At 40.0% G+C, this 10,691-nt stretch overlaps 3 pseudogenes; all 3 read left to right on the top strand.

Moving 5' to 3' along the window:
- The window catches only part of LOC101585459, a 5,046-nt pseudogene extending 1,853 nt beyond the window's left edge, over positions 1-3,193 (top strand).
- A 4,476-nt stretch (positions 3,194-7,669) lies between these two features.
- LOC111817592 lies at positions 7,670-8,306 on the top strand (annotated as a pseudogene).
- Positions 8,307-9,857: 1,551 nt separating this feature from the next.
- On the top strand, positions 9,858-10,295 carry LOC101565379 (annotated as a pseudogene).
- Positions 10,296-10,691: the final 396 nt, after the last annotated feature.

Here is a 10,691-nt window from a genome sequence, read left to right as displayed (position 1 = left end):
TAAATCCTGACAGGGAACTGACTGACTGAACTTTTCCGATACAAACGTTACACTTCTTGGTATACAGGCTTTGCTTTATCTTGGTCTTAACCAGGCAGCAGAGAAGTATAAAAATGAGGTATAAAAAGTAAAGTCACATTAATATTCTGAGCTGTAAAATGCTCAAGTCCACGACTTCTGACGTTGCTGATCCAAAGGAGAGCCCACTACGATTATGGACTACTGGACTATATTAGATTGTCTTGCTGAATTCACGTGCCTACAATATTTAAATGGCAATGGAATACACTTCTCTGACAACACTAGACAAAAAAGGGATAGAAATGAAAGACCATCTTTTAATCTCTATGTACAAAATAGGATAGATATGCATGTTGTTTCTCTTAATTACATGAGAGGTAATATTTGTTTTAATAGTGTTTTGGCAGGATATCATGTCTGCATCTTTTACTATGAATAACTACTACGAAGACAACAATATGCAATGTATTAACTATTGAAACTGTCCTAATAACTGGCTTTTGAACTGTCTCATTGTTCTCAATAAAATTAATTAAAAGTAAAGGGTGTGCAAAAAGCTACAACTCTTGTTGCATAGGTTCTGCTTTACCTTGGTCTTAACCATCCAGTAGAAAAGTATGAAGATGAAATATAGGAAGTAAAGCCATGTTGTTATGTTGAGCTGTGGGGGACTCATGTCAATAATTTCTGACATTGCCAATTAAACAGAAGACCCAATGCTATTATGGGCTTCTGTACTCTTTTAGAATATTTTGCTGAGTTTACACACCTATAATATTCAACAATGGAACTTTAAAAAAAATTGGGGTATAACTATGAATGTCCATTTTGTATCTGTGTATTCAAAGTGGTTGGGATAGATATATAGTTGCATTCTCTTAATGAATAGAATGATTTTTTCTAATGGTGTTTGTAAGTAGGATCACAAGTCTGCATCTTGTACAGCAATTAACCACTAAGAAGAATATATGCAGTGTATTATTTGTTGAAACTGTACTTCCGATTTGATTTGAAACTGTCTCATTGCTATCTGTTCATCAATAAAACTTTAAAAAAAAAGTAAAGGGTGTGGGTTGGGCAGCAATTGTGATACCCCAAGTTTTTTTCACGGCAGTCTATGACAGTATGTCAGCAGCGCGACGCCCATAGCTCTGTTCGTGGCTGCAGAAGCCCGAGCAGCTGATGCCATAGTGGAAGCTAGTGCCCTATGGCTGTTGGAGATTACACCTGGGGTTTTTAATATGGCCCGGGTGGTAAGGAGGGGCCACCGGGCCTTTGGGAGGAGCAGCATTACAGGCTGTCACGCGGAAGGCTGGGGTAGGACCTTCACCGTACTGCATGTGAAGCTCACCGAGAAGGCAATCCAGGCGCTAGAGACTTACCAGAGCCACAAGAATTCAATTCCAAGGGCTCCAAGGGCTTGTCCAAATCCCCAAGAATGATCCCCTCAGCGGAGTATATAACTTTAACTTCCATTTGTCAAATGTGGGCAAAGACAACCCTCAAGGAAGATTTGACTGCATCCACCAAGCATTCTCCAGCTCTGGAGCCTCCCAGCTCAATTGCCTGGGATTTATACAAGATAAAATTAGTGTGCATGCCACAAATGACTCATATCAGATCACCCAAGAATGTCCCAGACAGAGGAGGAATCCCACAACCGAAGTACAAAAGTTATCAAACCCGGTGGACCACATGGAGGGAAAAGAGTGCAGATTCAGAAAGCACCTCAAGCCGTCTCCGATGTGGTGCCTGCAAGAAAAAGGTCTACCCCTATGAACCCTGCAAACACAATCTGAAAGACACACGGCAGTGGCAGCATTTTTCAGTGGCCTTTCAGGGACAGGGTGATTCACTTACTGGCATTCAAGGTCTGTAAGAAACCTGAGCTGCTGGCCCGATTGCAGAAAGACAGTGTCAGTCAGAAAGACAAGAACTCCCTGGGGGCAATTCTGTACCAGGTAGCCAATCTGAACCTAAGGACCTGTCCTATACACTGGAGGATTACGTTTTCAAGGATCTGCAGTGAGACTGGCCAGGATGCTGTGAGACAGACAGGTGGTCACTGGAGTCGGTGCTTGCTAGAAAACTAAATCCATCTCAGAATTCTACTGACCAGCCATTCAGAATCTCCCATATGTTCTAGTAGAGATGCTGCCTCCTCTCCTCAGAAACGGCCTTTGGATTCAGAGTTTATTGATCCTTTAATGAATAAAGAAGCTTGAATATCTTACCTGACAAGTAGAGTACCACCCATATTAAATGGCCATGTGAATTCCACGGGGGAGAAGTCTCCCGCCAGCCTCCCCCCACTGCCTGCAGCCACTGCCATCCCAAGCCCTCTGCCACTGTCTCCCACCCACCTGCCTGTCTCGAACCCGCCGCAGACTGTGCACTCTAACTCCAACTCGTTGAGCACTCCAGAAGGCCGGGGGACTCAAGACCTACCTGTGGACAGTTCCAGCCAGAATGGTAGCATCTATAAGACCAATAAGACACCTATACCTCTAGGACTTCTCCTGAATCCTTATCCCCCGGTTCAGTTCTACTCAAGTGTGCAAAGCCTATAGAAGAAAACCATTCAGTGTCTCACAAAAAATCCAAAAAGAAGTCTAAAAAACACAAGGAAAAGGACCAAATAAAAAAGCATGACATTGAGAATACTGAGGAAAAGGAAGAAGACATTCGAGAAGAGGAAATTGCCAAGCTGAATAACCCCAGTCCAGATTCCAATGAAGGAGTTAAAAGAGGGTTACACTGCCTCCATAGAGCCTTCTTCAACAACTGAACTCCCAGACTATTTGATAAAATATATCACTATTGTCTCCTATGAGCAATGCCAGAATTACAAGGATGACTTCAATGCTGAGTATGATGAGTACAGGGCTCTGCATGCCAGAATGGAGATGGTAGCCCAAAGGTTCACCAAGCTGTACACACAGCACAAGCACCTTTCTCTGGGCTCGCGAGAGTATCAAAATGTTCATGAAGAAGTCTTACAAGATTATCAGAAGATCAAGTAGTCGAGTCCCAATTACCATGAAGAAAAACACAGAGAGCATCTTCGTAACAAGCTGGCTGACATCAAAAGACTGATCAGCAAATTTGACCAACAGCAAGCAGAGGCGTGGCACTAAGGCTCTGCCTGGACCAGAAGATGTGAATAAACTTAAGCTTACTTACAATTCCAAATGAGTTGCTCTAGATTCTAAAGAATTGAAACTTTGCCTGTTAAAAGTTTCAGTATTAGTAAACTTGAGTTACTTTTTTTTTATCTTACTTTGCTTCCCTGCATTTTGAAGCTGCTTTGCTGGTCCTTCTTTTTTCCTCTCAAGACTTGTGTTTGTTAATAATGAATATTTTAGATATTGGGGATCCGGTGTTTATATACTTCAAATCATTTTCTTTAAAAACTTCTGTTTGTCAGTAGAAATGACTTTTTAGATATGGGGGATCCAATGTCCACACTTACGAGTTATGTTAAAAAAACAGTGATGTGTAAGGTGAAATGCTTTTGTATAAATATAAGCCTATTTTCTGACCTTTCTTAATGCACTTTGCCTTAAATTGTAGAATATATAGAAATTTGCACAAAATACAAAAAAAATATTAAAACATTGTATGGGAGGGTTAAAAATAGAAAGTCAGGTAACTGTGGGTATGTGTGCAGGCTTTTACACACATACAGATATCCATACTGACTTGGTCTAGACTCTTAAATCCACCCTGTGAGTTAACCCCCCAATGCAATGGTTGCCTTAAGGTGTTTGCTAGTTGTATACATCATGCGGTTAACCATTAGCTACACTGCTTCCAGATGAACGCAGCCTGTGGCCTACCTGCATCTAGAAGCATGTGCTCGGCCTTATGTGTGCATGTGCCCAAAGGAAACAGCTGCTCCTCGCAGGAGGCCAAACGCTCAGGTTAAACAACTGATGAGTGTTACTGGAGGAGTGTTGTTTCCTGTTGTATTGCTACTTCTACTATGGATGACAAAAGCATTTCCATTTCAAAGTTTGTCAGCTTTATTGACGTTGGACAAAAATTGGTATGTTATAAAAATGAAACAGATCTATACTTTGGGGGCAAAATTATAAAAAAAATGTGTAGGTAACCTACTTCTATACTGCTACAAAGTATTTTTTGAAGAGAGATATCCAAACAAGCTATTACCTATAGGAGATGTATATTTAAAGATTTTTTTTCATCCTGGATCCCAGGAATATAAAAAGCAGATATATTTAACCATAACATACAGTGATTCATCAAATAGCATAAACTTGCATTTCATGAACTTTATCTGTTGATGCTGATTTCGGCTATCACTTGTTTTATCATGTGGGAACACTAGTTATATGGTCAAAAATACAGAAGTCCACAAGCCATGCCCTGACTGCCAAGGCAGCCACTAAAAGTGAGACTTCACTCTGAGGCAGATGCCCCAGAGCTCAGACTCAGCTTCCCAGGTGGTCCGGTAGGACTGAAGGGCCCTGGGCCTGCCTCCTTCCTCTGGTCAGAGTGTTACCTCTACCTGCCATCTCCACGGAGGAGCCCTGAGGAATGACTATAGGAGGGAAAAGAAACCCAGCCTATTGCTAGACATTGGCACAGGTCTCTTTGTGCTTCTCCAGCCCTGACCTTCCTTCCAGTCATTATGCCTCAATAGAAAGACTTTAGAAGATATAATGCTTTAGCTGTAACTGAGGTAATGCAATATATTCAGGTTGTTCACTAAACGATGATGCTGAGACTGATGTTTTACAAATGTAATACATTGTTATTCATGTGTAAGACTTAAAGTATTTCACTAGTTAAAACAGGTTCCAAAGGACAGATTAACAACCTGTCAGCATAAAAATGTTCTAAAGAAACTGGCTTACGCAGTGTCCAATAGCTTTGGGCCTATAGACAGAGCCAGGCATTGTATTTGTGATGTAAAACTCAGAGTCACAGCATTGAAAGGAAAAATCGCTTTGGCAGTGCCCCTTGCTTACCATGGGGGCCATATCCCAAACACTGAATGGGACATTAGTTTAATATGACTTAAGCCTAGTTGATTTTTTAATGTAACTCTAGTATTTCGTGTTGATAGTTAACACATGTGTGACCTCTATTAACTAAAGCTAGAGGGACTTACAGCAAACTGTCAGACTCCATGAATAAAGAGGTCTAAAAGCTAGCAAGTTGTGATTGCTAGGTCTCAAAAAGGTTTATAAATGTACCTGTTAGCTCGAATATTCATGCTTTAATTATATATGTTCTAATCTCTCAGATAATTTGTTATTTCTAGAAGATACCAAAACCCACGTAATCATGCAGGTAAAATCTAAAACCAAAAGGTTGTATGTTGCTCAGTGGGCCCCAGATATCTGACACAAGCTGTAGAAGAAAGAAGGGTTTGCAGGAATGAATTGGTCTCAGTTGAGGTGTTTCTAGAAAGGATATAGAATGGAATTATAGATGGAAAATAAGAACGGGGATACTAGCAGCCTACAGGAAAGCCAGACAGAGAAGAGACATTTCAAGCAGAAATGTCCACAGCTGCTAGAAAAGGAAAAAGCAAGTGTTTATGATGGAGTCAGAGGAAGTTTCAGATTGAGGTGGTCATGTGTCTTCCCTCTCAGTCTGAGGGAATCCATGTTAACTGCCAATATAAGGAGAAAGCCTGTGAAACTTTCAATAGATGCTTATACAGATTTGTCAGTAGTTACCCAGCCAGTGGCCTACTTGCAAATGGGAAAATACTCAGTGTTTTCCCTATGCCCAGTAATTTATGTTCCCCAGTAATAATAGGAAAGGCCAGTTTGTTTGAGACAGTACACAATGGCCATGGAAGATAAAAGGATTAAATCTCACATTTAAGAGATATCTGCTAATGGACCAACAAAATGTTCTGACTAGTGTTTTTATTTGGCCAATATATGTTCAATAGTTTCTTTGCCTTTGTCTTCATATGCAAAGCTATAATGAAAATGCCTGGTGTCTACTGAGGGCCTTTAGACTGAACCTCTGAAGAATATATCCGACTGCCGGTCAACAACTATGACCCGTTTCAGCTTGAAGAAGCCAGAGCTGTCATCGCCCATAGTTCCCTCACAGCAGTTCAGGTTACTTCTTCAGAGGGGGGAATGTTGTAGGCAGCCAAGTTAGATAGAAATACTATAGGCAGTCAGACAGGGTCAGGCCCTCAAGGAAACAAGATGGAAGACAAGGTGACTCTGCAACTTGGATGAGACAGACACTCCCATATGGGCCACACCTGAAGACCAAGACAAAAAGAGGAAGCACAGCTAGATACTTCCCTAGGGATGGGCATTAGGGATTGCTATCCTAATTATCAATCAACTTGAAAGAGCCCAAATGAGTCACTAGCCCAACCCCCAACAGGAAGAGACCCAGTTCCTATTCCTGCCCACTTGCTATGTGACTCACTTTCCCATTTGATACTGGATTTAGTCAATTTTACCTGAGCGATGGTACTTGTAATCCATTGATTGACCATAGTTTTGCCCAACTAAGCAAGTTCCCATGTCTTCTCCACCACTGTAGACCCGCCTCACCATATGGTTTTCCTCTATAAAAGTCCCTGCAGGAGACAACTTCCAGGGGTGAACTACCCGCTCTGGCCCACCCCTCCTGTCCCTGTCTCAGGACAGGAGCTTTCTTTCTCTCAATAAATATTATGCTCATAAAAAAATACAGGAGTTTCAACTAATGTTGAATCAAGTTGCGTTGTCGCATCCTATTGTTTTTTCAAAGAACTGCCAGTTGAAAAGGGAAGTTTTATGTTTACATATCTGTTCTGAAATGTTTTGCAAAATTTTGGTAGTATCCTTAATAAAGATGTCTGTCTCCAGCATCGAAGAAAAATTTAAAAAATAAAAATATATCAATAAATAACAACAGAATAAAAACTTAACTGCACTGTAGCCAACTGACTACCAAAAGCAGAGAGAAAATACCAAGAGAAAAATGGCATAACATCTATCTTTACATCTATCTCTATATAGAAAGTGGTTTTCAAAAAAACATACAAATCATACAATTCACCAAATTGAGAAAGTCCTCAACAAGGAGAGTAGTCATGGTTCCACGAAGTGAATGTTCTTAATGCCACAGAACTGCACACCTAAAAATAGGTACAATTTTCATATTTTGCCACAATAAATCTATACTTGTCAAAAGAGAATTAAACATCATTTCAAGCTGTTGAAAGATAAAAGGTCAATATAGAATTCTTCACCTACAGAAAATATTTGAAAAAAAGGGAATAGTAACCTTCCAACACTGCTAGTAGTAATGTAAAACAGTGGCACAGCTTTGGACAACAGCCTGGCCTTTCTCAAATCATCAACTTTATGTGTAGCAATACTCAAAATATGTGAAAACAGGCCCAAAGGATGCTTGCAGATAAATGCTCTTAGCACCACTGTTTGTAACAGATAAAAGGAGGAAACACTCCAAACTTTCCATCAAAACATATAATTGTGGGCCAGGGAGATGGATCAGTAGAAAAAGCGCTTTGCTGGCAAGTGCAATGGCCTGAGATCAATCCCAGGTTCAGAAAAAAAGGAAAAAAAAAGTTGTGGTAAGTCCAGCCAAAGATTATTCTTTGGTCTTAAAAATGACTGAAGGGGACTGACAAAAGATGGCAGCTCCCACAGGTTCAGGAGTAAAACTCCGTTGGAATTTTCGAATGCTAGAAGAAGTCAAAGACAGCCAGAAAGGAAGAGAAGATGGCACAGTTAGCTGGGGTCTAGAAGTTGACAAAGACATGACACTTAAAATATGGACAGGGATGGTAATTGGGCCTCCAAGAACAATTTTTGAAAAATGAATATACATCCTTAGAATGTGGACCAAAATACCCAGAAGCACCCCTCTTTGTAACATTTCTAACAAAAATTAATATGAATGAAGTTAACAGTTCTAATGGAGTGGACACAAGAGTCATGTCAGTGCTAGCAAATTGGCAGAATTCATATAGCATCAAAGTTCTTCGGCAAGAGCTTCAGCGCTTAAGGATGTCTAAAGAAAATATGATGGGGCTGGTGAGATGGCTCAGTGGTCTAAAGCACCTACTTAGAACAAGCTTAGCAAAGCACATGGACCGCAGTTCAATCCCCCAGCACCACATGCCAACCAGCCCCGCCCCCAGGTGGGCTGAGCTGGCCACACACACACACACACACACACACACAAATAGATAAAATAAATAAATTTAAAAAAAAGAAAAAAATATGAAACTTCCTCAGCCACCTGAAGGACAGTGTTACAGCATTTAATCAAAAACCCCACAGATCCTCCCCACCAGCCCCCACCCCACTTCGGTTTCAACAGTCTTCATTTTCCACAGTAGTAAATTTTCTGGTTAGGTCTTGGAGACCTCAAAGAAAGCTCCCATTCAAGGCAATTTATCTTAAGATACTCTAAATGATACTAATTCTGTGTCCATTTGAATATATAAGTTGTGCTATAAGGAATCGTCCTGAAAAGATCTACAAACCGCGGTACAGGGTTTCAGGGTAAATCCTGAGGGGATTTGATTGACCTTGTCAGATACAAAAGTTATACTTGTATATAGGCCTTTCTTTATCTTGTTCTTAACTGTCCAGCAGTAAAGTATAAAAACGAGGTATAAAAAGTAAAGCCACATTAATATGCTGAGCTGTAAAAGGCTCAAGTCAACAAATTCTGACATTGCCATTCCTAGGAACCCACTACTATTATAGACTAATGGATTACATTGGACTGTTCTGCTAAATTCACATACCTACCATATTCAAATAGCAATGGACTACCCATCTTTCACAAAGTTAAACAAAAAAAAGGGATACAAATGAAGGACCATTTTGTATCTCTATATACAAAATAGGATAGATATACAGCTTCTTTCTCTTAATTCCATGAAAAGAAATATCTGTACTAATATCATTTGGATAGGATATCATGTCTGCCTCTTGTACTATGAATAACCACTACAAAGACAACAATATGCAACGTATTAATCATTGAAACTGTTCTACTCTAATCATTTTTGAAACTCTCATTCCGTGCTTCTCAATAAAATTAATTAAAAATAAGTAACTACAACAGAATCAAAAATGCTTTGTGAATTTCAGAAAAATGAGGACTACTCACAATGAGAAAATACCAAGAGGAAAACAATATCATATATCTATATCTACATAGAAAGTGGTTTTCAAAAAAACATACAAATCATGCAATTTTCCAAACTGAGAAAGTCCTGAACAAGGAGAGTAGGATGGTTCCACAAAGTGAATGTTCTTAATGCCACAGAAATGCACACCTAAACATAGGTATAATTTGCATAGATATGATTTTTGCCACAATAAATCATATCTATACTTGTCAAAAAACAATCATTTCAAGCTGTTGAAAGATAAAAGAAAGATCTATCTACAATTCTTCATCAGCAGTAAATATTTGAAAACAAAGAGAATGGCAACATTCCAACACAGCTCTTGGAAATGCAAGACTGTGGTACTGTTTTGGACAACAGCCTGGCACTTCTCAAATGATCAACCTTATGTGTAGCAATACTCAAAATATTTGAAAACAGGCTCAAAAGGATGATGCAGATAAATGCTCTTAGCACCATTGTTAACAGACAAAAGGAGGAAACAATCCAAACTTTTCATCAAAACATACATGGCAAAAATAATTGTGGGCCAGGGAGATGGATCAGTAGACTGGCAAGCACAAGGGCATGAGATTAATCCCCAGTTCTGCAAAGAAAAAAAAAGGAAGTTGTAGTAAGTCGAGACAAAGGAGTATTATTTGGTCTTAAAAAGGAGTGTGAAGGGGACTGACAGAAGATGGCAGTTCCTTCGGGCTCTGGAGTAAAAGTCCCTCACAATTTCCGACTGCTGGAAGAAGTCAAACCAGGCCAGAAAGGAGGAGTCCATGGCACAGTTAGCCAGGGTCTAGAAGATGACGAAGACATGACACTTACAAGTAGGACAGGGATGGTAATTCGGCCTCCAAGAACAATTTATGAAAACTGAACATATAGCCTTAAAACAGAATGTGGACCAAAATACCCAGAAGCACCCCTCTTTGTAACAAAAATTAGTATGAATGGAGTTAAGACTTCTTATGGAGTGGTGGACCCAAGAGCCATGTCAGTGCTAGCGAACTGGCAGAATTCACATAGCACCAAAGTTCTTCGGCAAGAGCTTTGGCGCTTAAGGATGTCCAAAGAAAATATGAAACTTCCTCAGCCACCTCAAGGACAGTGGTACAGCAATTAACCAAAAACTCCACAGGCCCTCCCCACCAACCCCCACCCCATTTCGATTTCAGCAGTCTTCATTTTCCACAGTAGTACATTTTCGAGTTAGGTCTTATAGACCTCAAAGGACTGGAAAGAAAGCTCCCATTCGAGGCAGTTTATCTTAAGATACTCTAAAGGATACTAATTTTCTGTCCATTTGAATATATAAGTTGTGCTATAAGGAATCATCCTGTCAGAAAGGATCGACAAACTGCAGTACACGGTTTCAGGGTAAGTCCTGCGTGGATCTGATTGACCTTGTCAGATACAAACATTACACTTCTTGGTATATAGGCCTTGCTTTATGTTGGTCTTAACCATCTAGCAGAAAAGTATAAAAATGAGGTATATAAAGTAAAGCCATATTAATACG

Source organism: Octodon degus, unplaced genomic scaffold (genome assembly GCF_000260255.1).
Source record: "Octodon degus isolate 3935 unplaced genomic scaffold, OctDeg1.0 scaffold00063, whole genome shotgun sequence".
NCBI lineage: Eukaryota > Metazoa > Chordata > Mammalia > Rodentia > Octodontidae > Octodon > Octodon degus.
This window is presented reverse-complemented; position numbering and strand designations above follow the sequence as displayed.